Source organism: Meriones unguiculatus, chromosome 1, assembly GCF_030254825.1.
Source record: "Meriones unguiculatus strain TT.TT164.6M chromosome 1, Bangor_MerUng_6.1, whole genome shotgun sequence".
NCBI classification, from domain to species: domain Eukaryota; kingdom Metazoa; phylum Chordata; class Mammalia; order Rodentia; family Muridae; genus Meriones; species Meriones unguiculatus.
The window spans coordinates 116,140,947-116,153,226 of NC_083349.1; positions in this window are offsets into that span (position 1 = coordinate 116,140,947).

Below are 12,280 nucleotides of genomic sequence, written 5' to 3' on the forward strand. Positions count from 1 at the left end.
GACCTGGAGAGGACAGGAGCTCCACAAGGACCTAATATATCTGGGCCCAGGGGTCTTTTCTGAGACTGTTTCTCCAACCAAGGACCATGAATGGATATAACCTAGAACTCCTGCCCAGATATAGCCCATTGCTACAACTCATTATCCAAGTGGGATCCCTAGTTAGGGGAACAGGGACTGTCTCAGACATGAACTCAATGGCTGGCTCTTTGACCTACCTCCCACCCCCCGAGGGAGGAGCAGCCTTGCTAGGCCACAGAAAAGGACACTGTAGCCAGCCCTGCAGAGATCTGATAAGCTAGGATCAGAAGGAAGGGGAGAAGGACCTACCCCATCAGTGGACTTAGGGGCAGGAAGGAGATGAGGGAGGGTGGATGGGATTGGGAGGGAATAAGGGAGGTGGCTAAAGCTGAAATACAAAGTAAATTGTAATTGATGTAAAAATAATAAATAAATAAGAGAGAAAATAAAAAGAGGAGACGGGGAAGCCTCTGCCCTAGAAAATTTAGGGTAGATGGTTGCCAGTAGAGAGTTGCCAGCCATTTAAGACAGCAGGTTGGGACTGAGGAATGCTGGGAAAACCTGGAGCTGCTTGTCCTGGTCCTGAAGCACACCATTCCAACCTCCTGTTGATAATAAGTGAATAACGGGCACAGCTTTTCTTCTGGCTACTTCCTGCTGACATTGGGGGTGCTGTAGGGAGGTCAGAAGGCTGAAATATTGGCCAAGTCCAGGAAGAACAGGCTATTTTGATGCTGTCCAGGGTCTGTAAAAACATTCATGGGTAGGAGAGAAGTGTAGGTCCAGCTTGATGGATGTCTGCGAGGTCAGACTCGAACACTTGTGGCAGCTGCTTTGGCACTGTTGTGGATATAAAAACACCTGGATAGTGAAACATATACATAGGCAGAAGATAAAGTTAAGTAGGTTATGGAGAAAGGTTTTTAGGTGCACATTTAAAACTTTTGGGAGAGCTAACATAGTTGGAAGGTTTGGATCAAAGAGACTTGAACATGGGAACCTCCATTTACCTGAGGGAACCTCCATTTACTCAATCACTGGCAGTAATTAAAAAGGCTTTGCTTTGGATCTGTCATCTAAGAAAATTGAGGCCAAGTTTGGTTACAGAAGTGTGTAAACTTAGAGGCCCTTAAAGCAGGCACTAGGTGTAGAAACCTGAAATTCTCCAGAAGACATCCCAGAGGAGAATCTGGAGGAATGGACAAATGGACTATTCCCATTAGGAGGCTAGGATATTAGGAGTTTGGTGTGATGATTCAACAGTGAAGGCACAAGAGGCCAAGCCTGGCAACCTGAGTTCAGTCCCCATACCTATATACTAGAAGATAAATAATTCCCATAATTTATCCTCTGACATCCATACCCAGGTCTTGGCATGCAAATATACTTGTGTGAGTACAAACCCACATGCACACACACACATGGAACTGTTCACACACCTCATGGACCTGCATATAACATTTGCTTTCTGTTTTCTGACTGTTAGCAAAATGTAAATTGAATTTTTAGACTTACCAATTTAGTCCTGGGGCAACTTATGAGGGGGGTGCTCTTCTTGTGCAAACGTAAGAAAAGACACTCACAGTTAACACAGAGAACGAATCTTTTCCAAGATTGCATAGCTAAAGTTATGTGCATAAGTCATTACTGAATCTTAGGATTCCTCTCACAGAAGAACTTAAAACAGTAAAATGTTCTTGCAAATCTGAAGGAGGATTTAACCATTGTCCTTGTCTTTTGTAGAAAAGGATCAATAGGTATAGCAGAAGAGTGTCGCTTAACATTATAATGATAAGAACCAGAGGGAGTAAAACCAGAAACTATTTAAAAGTGGTTGTATAGGGAGCGTGGGATGAAGGGAAAGTAGTCTGGGGAAAAAGGAAGAGAAAGGAAAGATTTTTTCATTGATATCTTTCTCATTTGTTCTATGATTTATGTGTGTAATAAACAGAAACTGAGCTGTAAATAAAAAGGATAAATCATACTACATCATGTGTGTGATTTGGGGGTTGGGGTGGGATTCTATTCTCCTCATGTTACTGATTGCTCCTTGTCACATGGCAAACAGCATAGTCCACCCTGAAGAAAGCCTGCAATGTCAGCTGGTAGCACACAGTCAGGGAGCTCTGTAAGGCTTCCTAGTTTTAGGAAGTGTTTAGAAGCTTAGATTTATTGAGAAGTGAGCCACATTGAGTATTTTCTGCTTTAGCCGTTATATTTTAGTCTTGAAATTTTTCATTCCTTTTTTTTTTTTTCTTTTTGGTCCTTGTTTCTGATTGATTTGTAGCTTTAATGGAAAGAAAGGAGATGTGCTTTTCATAGAAACCCTTGGACACACTGCAAAAGGATTTAACAACAACCAACAACAAATGATTAAGCATAAAGTGGAAAGTGAAGAATGGACATACTGAATCATTTCAATGCATCAAAATCACTGTAACATGTTCAAAAGTATTTGATGCTTCTTGGGGCTTTTTTTTTTGGATATTAGGTTTGTTGGAAGAAAAATGAGGAATTTGAAAATTGCTCTAGCTTATATTTCAATCCTTTTCAGTCAACCTTCTTTTGACTTCAAACAAAAATTGAAGGGTCTTGTTCATTCCTTGTAATACAAAATTCAACCTGCCCAGTGAAGTTGTAGGATCACTGAATCAAGTCTTACCTGCTCAGAGTATTTGCATTTGAGAGCATTTCAGAGTTGGTAGTTCTATGAAACTTGTTGGGTTTTTCCAGGCTAGGTCACAGCTTCATGTTCCTTCCTGTCCTGGATGAAAGATTTTTCATTCCTATGACTATCCCAGGGGAGATCAAGAGAGGGATTACCTTGGAATTCCTTAGGTCGCAAAGCAAGGAGAATTTGGAACTCCTGCTGTTTACCTTCAGGACTTGTGGGTCTTTCTTCAACCTTGCCTGAGTGCCAAAGTGCTGAGAAATGGTAAAGCTGGGGAGAACCAACTCCAAGCAATCTGGCCTGACAGCAGAGAACTTTCGTCTAGGATGTGCATTTTACTCAACAGCTGTTTCTGCTTCCCTCTAATTTGTTCAGGATTTGGTTAGGACCCTAGAGTTCACCTTTTGCAAAATATTTGTTAAGTTTTTTGTTTTTAGTTCAGAAAATACCTTTTCTCCTCCCAAAATGAGAACAATTTGCTCTGGGATTGAAGATGGATTTGTATTATAGTTGCAGTGGAGATTTGTACAATTGCTTCATAGCCACATACCCAATACTCACTAATTCTTTGTAACAAGAAAATGGTAAACAGGTGGGGTTGAAATCATAGATAAATAAAGCGTCCTTTCCAATCCATTCAGTTAGGTCTTTGTAAAAGGAATTCCACCCAGCTGGCAATTCACGTGCTTAAACACATGGAACTTTTTCTTGTTTAAAAGCAGCATTGAGAATGGGAGACATGATAACATGCTCCTGAAACCTATTCAGGCCACAAGACTCCAAAGCAATCAGCTTCATTTTGTTAATTGTTAAAATGCTCCCCCTGAAATTATCATAAAAAAAAATGCTTACAGCCTTATGGAAGCAAGTTCACAAGTAAAAGTATATTAAGGATGCACAGTTTGGGTACATATGCCCATTATTAAAAACTTCACAAATCAAGCTAATTAACATATTACTTTATATAATTACTTTGTATAATTTATATGATTATATTAATGTATAAATTATATAAACTATACACAGTATACTTTATATAATTACATGTACATGTGTGTATATGTATGTGTGGGTGTCTCTGTGTATGTATGTGTGTATGTATTGAGAACCCTTGAGATCTAGTCACTGGTAAATTTTGAGTTTATAATAGATGGTTACTATAACTACAACTATAACTATAACTACAACCAACATGTTGCACATTAGATCTCAAAAGCTTACGAGGGTCTTTTGACCTATATCTCTTCTTTCTCCATACCTGCAGCTCCGACTTACACTGCAGTTCTATGAATTCTAATTTGAAAAACAAACAAGGGCTAGAGAGATCTCTCTATGGTTTAAGTGCCTGCCATGTAAGTGTGAGAACTAGAGTTCCAATCCCTAGTATCCATGAAAATGCTGGGTTAGCATGCCAAACTGCTTGTAATTCCAGTCTAAGGCAGAAAGAGAGAATCGCCAGAGCAAGCTGGGCAAGGGCAAGTGCAAATTTGATTGAGAGGTCCTACCTCAGGGGGAGCTCAGAGAGTCTCATGGAAGAGTTGGGGGAAAGATAGAGATATCCAGAGGAGATAAGAACTCCACAAGAAGACTAACAGAGACAACTAACCAATGGGGAGAGTGGGGTTCATACAGACTGAACCACCAACTAATAAGCATACATGAATGGGACCATTGATGTATACACATATGTAGGAAGATGTCCTACATATATGTAGCTGATGAGCAGCTTGGTCTTCTTGGGGGTTCCCTAGCAATTAGAGTGGGGGATGTCTCTGATATTGACTCTGTTGACTGCTTTTGGATCACTTTCCCCTACCTGGGCTGCCTTGTTGGGCCTCAATGGAAGAGAATGCACTTAGTCCTGATGCAACTTGATATGCCATTGAGGACAAGCGGGGGCTCCCCTTTTCTGATAAGAAGGGGAAGGGGAAAGGCGGGGAAGGGTGAAAGGGTGGGACCCAGAGGAGAGGAGGAAGGGAACTTCGATAGGGATGTAAAATGAATAAAATCCTATCTCAATGAATGCAGTACTAGAGCAATTGAAGATTCTGGACATCAGCAATACATGTACACCCCCACACATGTGGGTAACACATGAAGATGGCGGAGGCAACAAATCCTGTGTGAGACTTGTAGGATTTGTCTGTGTCTGGATCATTGCATGTGGTGTCATGTTCTACAGGTTCATTCATGGGACAGGGTTAATGTTCTTTAAAGGCTGCTAATATTTTTATTAAAGACTTGAATACTCAAATGCACAATCCACCATCCTGAAATTCCTTATCCATTTGTCTCTCATAGGACTTTTAAGTTTTCCATATCTTGGAAATCCTGGAGATACTGGAATGGAAAATAAAAATGTCTCTGAGCTAGTTATTTATTTTTGCTAGTGTGTGTCAAGAAGAGAGTGATAAATCATCTAGTAGGTCCACTTTTGGTTTTTGAGAAACCCCTCGCTCATTCTGATTTTCACAAGTACTATGCCAACTAACATCCCCATCAGTAGAGAGCAAGGGCTCTCTTTTGTCCTCATTCTCTCATCAAAAAAACATCTCATTTCAACCTGTTTGATTTGTTCTTATAAGAAAAGCCCTAACATTGGTGCTAGGAACACATCTTGTGTCTTTGAAAATGTCTTTGTAAGCATTACATTCATGAATCTGATTCAACTCTTTAAACATTTTGCTGTTCTTTAACAAAGAGCTGGTACATAGAGAAATAGGCAAGTAGGGAGAGAGTCTTCTGTAGAAAGTATGTACTGTTGGTCCTAGGCAGTGTTCCTGTTCTACTTAAAAATAGCAAGTGGAACTTAAATGGCCATGAGACTAAATAAAAAATCTATACAATTTTTCTTACCACTACATTCTGTGTAAGGTGGTTATTCATGAAGGACAATCTCTTCTGGATTTGGACTCAAAAATACAAATGTATTCATGCATATATACAACACACAGCCAGTAGCTTGCTCTCTCCATGTCTAATATTTAAGCACAGTAGTTTTGTGCTTCTGTATTTGAATTTTCATTTTTTCAACATACATTTTAAAAATATATATCTTATAATTAAACTTTTGCTTAACACTGAAAGAGGCTTAATTAGAACTTTATTATAAAATAAAGAATAAACTATTTAATACTATTCAATGTCCATTCAATGGAAATCATTTAATTTCCTTTCTAATTTGCCTCTTTTGTTTCCTATAGAACTACCTATCCTGAATTCAAAGTTTCTTCTCTGAGTTGCAGATTACGTGTGTGTGTGTGTGTGTGTATGTGCATGCACACGTGTGTTTGTGTATTCTACTGTGTGCATTTGTATGTGTGTTTATGAGTGCATTCGTGTTTTTGCGTATGTGTGCATGTGTGTGAGATGTTTTTCCTTTCAAAACAGGCTTATATAGAAGGCCTGAAATAGTCTGAAACTCATGCTTCTCTTTAACCTCTGAAGTTATAGGATTCTAGGCACATTCCACCACTGTTCAGAAATACTTTTTATGTCACTCTCTTCAAAGGTGACACAACACTTTCATTGAATTACATTTCTCTTTATTCTCTGGATTTCATTCTGGTATTTCCTATTTAACCACTTTTCTTTCTGAACTACTACATAATTTTAACAACTGCTGGGAGCAATCTGAAGTTGGTAACAACCTTCAGTCCCAGTTAAGGTGATCCTGCCCTTCTTTACCGTACCTTGTGCTGAGCTCTCTGGGTCTGGCTTCCTCATGAACTATAACTTGCGTCAAGTCAGGAACCTTGACTAATTATCTTTTAATTTTTTTCCTTACCCTATTCCCTGTGTTCTAAGACAGTCATAGCACAAATATACCATATTTATTTAAGTTTAAAAATAGGATACTTAAGGAATCCTCAATAATGGTAGCAATATATCTCAGGTATAACTATCACCGATACAATATTTAATTAAATAATACCTCACTGGGTGGTTTCTACAAATCCAATTTGACAAATAATTTGAAAATTCACGTTATGATCTACGGAGTCTCTTTTCACGTTGAATTAAATTCCTCTTAATCTGCGGTTCTATGTCTTTAGCCAGATGCATGTAAAGGTAAGATTCCCTGCATCTTACACAAAATCACTAGTAAAACATTGTTTGTTCATTCTTGAAAGCTTAAGTCCCCTGCCTTCTTATTCATCCACTGTTTCCATTACATCCCAACTTTCCCTCTGCTTATTTATGTTTTTTTCTCCTTAATCTCCATTTGCTGGTCTCCACCTATATTGATGTCCCTGGGGACATGCTGTCTGCTTCCTGACCTTCAGTTCTCGCTTAGGGTCACATGCCTATCTCTCAGGAGACTCCTTTCACAAACTTTCTGTCAGTTTTATTCCCATTCTACTCTTGCCCATGTTTATGAACCAGTCAGTCTGCCCCTGTACTCTTCCACATACATATTCACAGTGCCTAATAGTTCAATAGATTCAAATATATTTTACAGTATTTTGTCAGGAAAAAATATAAACAAAAATCTACCATCTCAACCATTGTTTACTGTGAGTTATAGGAGTACTCGACATACTGATATTGGGGAACCTCACTCTGGTCCTTCCCCAGAATTACCCACATCTTGTAAATTGTAAACTTACTGATTAAACAACTCCCTATACTAACCGCACCGATCCGCTAGGAAACAGGACTGTTAATTGTAAGATGTGTGTTACAGGCATCTATTACAAATGGAAGCATCAAGCATCTGTCTTTTTCTGATTGCTTTTTTAAATTATATTATAATGTCCTCTAGGTTCATCCATGTTGCAGTATGTCAGAATACAATTGCTTTTAAAGCTGAGATATTACATGATACATATCCCACAATTTCTATGTCTACTCATCTCCAGATAGGCATCTTTGTTTGTTGCTTCCATCTTTTCAGAACTGAAAATAATACTGTTATGAACATAAGTGTATATATCTATTTAAATGTCTACATTCACTTCCTTTGAGTATCAAAATAAAAGATTGGTAGATCATGTGCCAATTTTATAGATGGACTATTTTACATCCTTCCAGAGATCTTGAAATTTTCACGTTGATATTTTGACGCTTAGTCATTGGTGACCTGACTTAAACGTAATTCTTGCTGTGCAAATTGAGAATGAAATATACTGTTGTGATCCCTTAAATGATTAAATATTACATGTCAATAATTTATGTTGTGTTTGTTTTCACCTATAATGTGTCATTCCTACTTTCCAAAATTACAGAGGTACCTACGGGTAAAATGTTAATATCCATATTTTCAAATAGTCGCCACATGGAACCTACACTAAGTGAAACATCTGCCTTATGTGGGTGACTAGGTAATAAAACCTGGATTTACAAATAAGAGAAGAAGTACGCAACAAAAATAGTGGACTGGCTTAGCAAATACTAAGCACCAGCTGCCAACATGCTTCTGATATGCAGGCAGCCTTCATCCTGCTATCTGTGAGTTACTGTCAAGTGACAGAAGTCCAGGTAAACACTGTCATAGCTACCATGCACAAGCATTTGGTTTCTCAGAACAGCATTTCAATGCTCTTTGATAAGATGGAGGGGATTTTAATATAATTTGAATAAATAACAAAATAAGACCTGTTATTTTTTTTTCAATGCAGTTTATTCAGGAACCTTGAATAATCATCTGACCCTGGGGAAAGCCAACCCACAGCTTAAATAGCCTCTGGGTAGCCAACCCCAGCGTGCCATGTGGGCAATGCAGATAGGTCCACATACATGGAAGCAAGCCAGATCCTTGGCCTTAGCCAAATATGGACTTGTTTGTGACAGAGAGCACTCACCATCGGGAAGGTGGAAGGTGGAAACCAGCTCCATCTTTAAGGCACAGCATTACGCAGCTCTCTGCAGTTCCCCCTTTTTGTTTTAGACGCATCAGGCAAGAGTAGAGGTCTGATCTCTGATATTAGAAATAAATTGGGACTTTGTACTGATGCTCATTTAGGTGTCATCCACCCAAAGAGCATCAGACCTGTCTGATACCTTTTTCTCAGAGGCGGGACCTGGGGCATCAACCCGCATGCAATCAGACATGCTCTTCTCTGGGTCCAAAGCGGCTGACCCTGAGTGCAGTGCTTAGCCTCGCATCCTGAGTGTAACATTTTAGCTTTTTATGGTAGCCAACCATGCTTGGGGAGACTGTCCTGCTTCAATGGCTGTAAAGGCCTGAATGGTCATGGCTGCATTACGCTGTTGTGAGACTCTAATCTTGCATATATACCACAGGCAAACCAAGGAGACCAACACCAGAAGGCCTGCTAACGCTCCCTTGCCCACCCATTCCTTCAGATGATTCATGGCTGCAGCAATCCATGATGATAATCCTGTGGCTAGTCCTGCGTCCACTCTGGTAGAATTTACCGTGACAATGGTCACTCTCAGCTGCTCCATCGTAGTATCGAATTCTCCAGTCCAATTACCTAAAATATAGCTAGACAATTGCTTAGACAGATTTGCAGCACAGGAAAAATTCTCATGTTGTATGCTAGTGACTCAAAGTCCAACATACTTTCATTGACAGCCAAGTTGAGCGATTTGCCATAGGGTATCAATTTGCTCCTGCACGAGGTCAATCCTCTGATTGAACACCCTCAAGCCTCCTTTTAGTTGAGCATTAATTCCTTTATGTACATCTAAGGCATGAGCTACATTGGGTAAAAGATTATTCGGGGTCTGAGCAGTCTGCACAGTATGACTCATGGCTAATGCCACGGTGGTAGTTCCAACAGCCGCCAATGAGATGGCAGTAACAATGGTGTAATTCCAAAATCCCTTTTCTGTCTGAAGAGAGTCATAGTGTGAGGGGCATCAACAGGCACAGGCACCCAGCAAGGCATGCGAGTAACCAGGGCATACCTAAATTTACTAGCATTCCAGCATTGGGCAAAAAAGCAAATATCATTACCACAATTACTTGGCTCTATCTGGCTAATAATGAATAAAAATGGGGGATATAAACAAACAGGTGTGGGCTTATAGGAAATATTATGGGAAGCCTTAACCCCCTCGTTGGAACATCCTGCATCAGTTCTAGAACTAGCAGTGGTGGTGTCTGAGGTCTGAGTAGGTTCAGGAGACCATTGCCCCCAGGGGCGAGACGTGCTCCATGCCAATTGACTAACTCCATGTTTTCCTCCACTTTTGAAAGTCATTTAAGGTTCTTAAATAATTTTCCCCTTTTTTTTTTAAATTTTTCATCAATTACACTTTATTCATTCTGCATCCCCCCATAAGCCCCTCCCTCCTCCCCTCCCTATCCCAACCTCCCTCCTCCCTCTGCATGCATGCCACTCCCCAAGTCCACTGATAGGGGAGGTTCTCCTCTCCTTTCTGATCTTAGTCCATCAGTTCACATCAAAAGTGGCTGCATTGTCCTCTACTATGGCCTGGTAAGGCTGCTCCCCCCCAGGGGGAGGTGATCAAAGAGCAGGCCAATCAGATTATGTCAGAGGCAGTCCCTCTTCACTTTACTATGTAACCCAATTGGACTCTGAACTGCCCTGGGCTACATCTGTGCAGGGGTTCTGGGTTATCTCTATGAATAGACCTTGGATGGAGTATGAGTCTCTGGGAAGTTCCCTGTGTTCGAATTTTCTTGTTCTGTTGCTCTCCTTGTGGAGACCCTGTCCTCTCCAGCTCTTACTATTTCCCAGTTCTTACCTAAAATTCCATTCACTCTACCCAACAGTTGCCCATCAGGCTCAGCATCTGCTTTGATAGTCTGTAGGGCAGAGGCTTTCAGAGGTCTTCTGTGGTAGGTTCCTAGGTTGTTTCCTGTTTTCTTCTTCTTCTGATGTCCATCCTCTTTGCCTTTCCAGATGGGGATTGGACATTTTAGTTAGGGTCCTCTCTCTTGCTTACTTTCTTTAGATGCACAGGTTTTAGTGGGTTTGTCCTATGTTGTATGTCTATATGAGTGAGTATATACCATGTGTGTCTTTTTGCTTCTGGGACAACTCACTCAGGATGATCCTTTCCAGATCCCACCATTTACCTGCAAATTTCATGATTTCCTTATTTTTCATTGCTGAGTAATATTCCATTGTGTAGATGTACCACAATTTCTGCATCCATACTTCAGTTGAGGGGCATCTGGGTTGTTTCCAGCTTCTGGCTATTACAAATAAAGCTGCTACAAACATGGTTGAGCAAATTTCCTTTTTGTGTGCTTGAGCCTCTTTTGGATATATGCCTAAGAGTGGTATGGCTGGATCTTGGGGAAGCACTATTCCTAGTTGTCTGAGAAAACGCCAGACTGATTTCCAGAGTGGTTGTACAAGTTTACATTCCCACCAGCAGTGGAGAAGGGTTCCCCTTTCTCCACAACCTCTCCAGCATGTGTTGTCACTTGAGTTTTTGATCTTGGCCATTCTCATGGGTGTAAGGTGAAATCTCAGGGTTGTTTTGATTTGCATTTCCCTAATGGCTAGTGAGGTTGAGCATTTGTTTAAGTGCTTCTCTGCCATTCGGTATTCCTCTCCAGAGAATTCTCTGTTTAGCTCTCTTCCCCATTTTTTAAATGGATTATTTGGTTTGCTGCTTTTCAGCTTCTTTAGTTCTTTTTTTTTTTTTTTTTAAGGCTTTCTCTTTCCTTAGTTTTTTTTTTTTTTTTCAATGCAGCTTATTCAGGAACCTTGAACAATCATCTGACCCTGGGTAAAGCCAGCCCACTTTAAATAGCCTCTGGGTAGCCAACCTCAGCATGCCACGTGGGCAATGCAGATAGGTCCACATACATGGAAGCAAGCCAGATCCTCGGCCTTAGCCAAATGTGTAGTTGTTCATGACAGAGAGCACTCACCATCGGGAAGGTGGAAGGTGGAAACCAGCTCCATCTTTCAGGCGCGACATTACGCAGTTCTTTATATATACTGGATAAGAGTCCTCTGTCAGATAAAGGGTTGGTGAAGATTCTTTCCCAATCTGTAGGTAGTCGCTTTGTTTTGATGACGATGTCCTTTGCTTTACAGAAGCTTTTCAGTTTCATGAGGTCCCATTTATTGATTGTTGCTCTTAGAGCCTGTGCTGTTGGTGTTCTTTTCAGGAAGTTTTCCCTGTACCAATGAGTTCTAGGGTATTCCCCACTTTTTTTTCAAGCCGATTTAATGTGTCTGGTTTTATGTTGAGGTCTTTGATCCACTTCGACTTCAGTTTTGTGCAGGGTGATAAGTATGGATCTATTTTCATTTTTCTACATGTAGACATCCAGTTGGACCAGCACCATTTGTTGAAGATGCTATCTTTTTTCCATTGTAAGGTTTTGGCGTCTTTGTCAAATATCAGGTGTCCATAAGTGTGTGGGTTTATTTCTGAGTCCTCTGTTCGGTTCCATTGATCCACCATTCTGTTTCTATGCCAGTACCATGCAGTTTTTAAAACTGTTGCTCTATAGTACAACTTAAGATCAGGGATGGAGATACCTCCAGAAGATCTTTTATTGTAGAGGATTGTTTTAGCAATTCTGGGTTTCTTGTTATTCCATATGAAGTTGAGAATTTTTCTTTCCAGGTCTGTAAAGAATTGTGTTGGTAATTTGATGGGAATTGCACTGAATCTTTAGATTGCTTT